This window comes from Myripristis murdjan, chromosome 11, assembly GCF_902150065.1.
Source record: "Myripristis murdjan chromosome 11, fMyrMur1.1, whole genome shotgun sequence".
NCBI lineage: Eukaryota > Metazoa > Chordata > Actinopteri > Holocentriformes > Holocentridae > Myripristis > Myripristis murdjan.
In genome coordinates, this window is record NC_043990.1 from 4,725,684 (window position 1) to 4,728,915 (window position 3,232).

Consider the following 3,232-nt stretch of genomic DNA (forward strand, 5'->3'; position numbering starts at 1 on the left):
CCTCAACTACAGCTGGTGCCACAACCGCTGGTGCAACAACAGCAGCTGGTGCCATGACTGTGACAGCAACGACTGCAGCCGGGGACACAACAGTCGCAGAACCAACTGCAGGTGCAACAACCATAGCCGGGTCCCCAACTGCAGCTGGTGCCACAACCGCCACAGCAACAACAGCAGCGGGAGCCACAACTGCCACAGCAACTGGAGCCACAACTGTGGCAGCAACAACTGCAGCCGGGGCCACAACCACAGCCGGTGCAACAACCACAACAGCAACAACAACAGCCAGAGCCACAACCGCCACAGCAACAACAGCAGCCGGAGCCACAACCGCCACAGCAACAACAGCAGCCGGAGCCACAACTGCCACAGCAACAACCGCAGCCGGGGCCACAACTGCAGCCGGTGCCATAACTGCCACAGCAACAACTGCAGGTGCAACAACCATAGCCGGGTCAACAACTGCAGCCGGTGCCACAACTGCCGCAGCAACAACAGCAGCCGGGGCCACAAATGTGGCAGAAACAACGGCAGCTGGGGCCACAACTGTAGGTGCAACAACCGCAGCTGGGGCCACAACTGCAGCTGATGCCACAACCACTGGTGCAACAACGGCAGCTGGTGCCACGACTGCGACAGCAATGACTGCAGCCGGGGCCACAACTGTCGCAGCACAAACTGCAGGTGCAACAACCATAGCCTGGTCCACAACTGCAGCTGGTGCCACAACCGCCACAGCAACAACAGCAGCTGGAGCCACAACTGCCACAGCAACTGGGGCCACAACTGTGGCAGCAACAACGTCAACTAGTGGAACAACTGCAGCCGAGGCCACAACCGCAGCTGGGGACACAACTGCAGCTGGTGCCACAACCACAGGTGCAACAAGAGCAGCTGGTGCCACAAATGCAGCAGCAACAACAGCAACTGGAGCCACAACTGCGGCAGCAACAACTGCAGCCGGGGCCACAACCACAGCCAGTGCAACAACCACAACAGCAACAACAACAGCCAGAGCCACAACCACCACAGCAACAACAGCAGCCGGAGCCACAACCGCCACAGCAACAACAGCAGCCGGAGCCACAACTGCCACAGCAACAACCGCAGCCGGGGCCACAACTGCAGCCGGTGCCATAACTGCCACAGCAACAACTGCAGGTGCAACAACCATAGCCGGGTCAACAACTGCAGCTGGTGCCACAACCGCCACAGCAACAACAGCAGCGGGAGCCACAACTGCCACAGCAACTGGAGCCACAACTGCGGCAGTAACAACTGCAGCCGGGGCCACAACCACAGCCAGTGCAACAACCACAACAGCAACAACAACAGCCAGAGCCACAACCGCCACAGCAACAACAGCAGCCGGAGCCACAACCACCACAGCAACAACAGCAGCCGGAGCCACAACTGCCACAGCAACAACCGCAGCCGGGGCCACAACTGCAGCCGGTGCCATAACTGCCACAGCAACAACTGCAGGTGCAACAACCATAGCCGGGTCAACAACTGCAGCCGGTGCCACAACTGCCGCAGCAACAACAGCAGCTGGGGCCACAACTGTGGCAGAAACAACGGCAGCTGGGGCCACAACTGTAGGTGCAACAACCGCAGCTGGGGCCACAACTGCAGCTGGTGCCACAACCGCTGGTGCAACAATGGCAGCTGGTGCCACGACTGCGACAGCAATGACTGCAGCCGGGGCCACAACTGTCGCAGCACAAACTGCAGGTGCAACAACCATAGCCTGGTCCACAACTGCAGCTGGTGCCACAACCGCCACAGCAACAACAGCAGCTGGAGCCACAACTGCCACAGCAACTGGGGCCACAACTGTGGCAGCAACAACGTCAACTAGTGGAACAACTGCAGCCGAGGCCACAACCGCAGCTGGGGACACAACTGCAGCTGGTGCCACAACCACAGGTGCAACAAGAGCAGCTGGTGCCACAAATGCAGCAGCAACAACAGCAACTGGAGCCACAACTGCGGCAGCAACAACTGCAGCCGGGGCCACAACCACAGCCAGTGCAACAACCACAACAGCAACAACAACAGCCAGAGCCACAACCGCCACAGCAACAACAGCAGCTGGAGCCACAACTGCCACAGCAACAACAGCAGCCGGAGCCACAACTGCCACAGCAACAACCGCAGCCGGGGCCACAACTGCAGCCGGTGCCATAACTGCCACAGCAACAACTGCAGGTGCAACAACCATAGCCGGGTCAACAACTGCAGCCGGTGCCACAACTGCCGCAGCAACAACAGCAGCCGGGGCCACAACTGTGGCAGAAACAACGGCAGCTGGGGCCACAACTGTAGGTGCAACAACCGCAGCTGGGGCCACAACTGCAGCTGGTGCCAAAACCGCTGGTGCAACAATGGCAGCTGGTGCCACGACTGCGACAGCAATGACTGCAGCCGGGACCACAACTGTCGCAGCACAAACTGCAGGTGCAACAACCATAGCCTGGTCCACAACTGCAGCTGGTGCCACAACCGCCACAGCAACAACAGCAGCTGGAGCCACAACTGCCACAGCAACTGGGGCCACAACTGTGGCAGCAACAACGTCAACTAGTGGAACAACTGCAGCCGAGGCCACAACTGCAGCTGGGGACACAACTGCAGCCAGGGCCACAACCGCAGCCGGTGCAACAACCACAACAGCAACAACAACAGCCAGAGCCACAACCGCCACAGCAACAACAGCAGCCGGAGCCACAACCGCCACAGCAACAACAGCAGCCGGAGCCACAACTGCCACAGCAACAACTGCAGCCGGGGCCACAACTGCAGCCGGTGCCACAACCGTCACAGCAACAACAATTGCTGGGGCCACAACTGCCACAGCAACAACAGCAGCTGGGGCCACAAATGCGGCAGAAACAACTGCAGGTGGTGCCACAACTGCAGCAGCGACAACAGCAAATGGTGTCACAACTGTCACAGCAACAACAGTAGCTGGGGCCATGACCACTGCAGCAACAACTGCAGGTGCAACAACCGTAGCCGGGGCCACAACTACCACAGCAACAACTGCAGATGCAACAACTGCACCTGGGGCCACAACTGTAGGTGCAACACCCGCAGCCAGGGCCACAAATGCAGCTGGTGCCACAACCACTGGTGCAACAACAGCAGCCGGGGCCACAACTGTGGCAGAAACAACGGCAGCTGGTGCCACAACTGCAGGTGCAACAATCACAGCCGGGTTAACAACTGC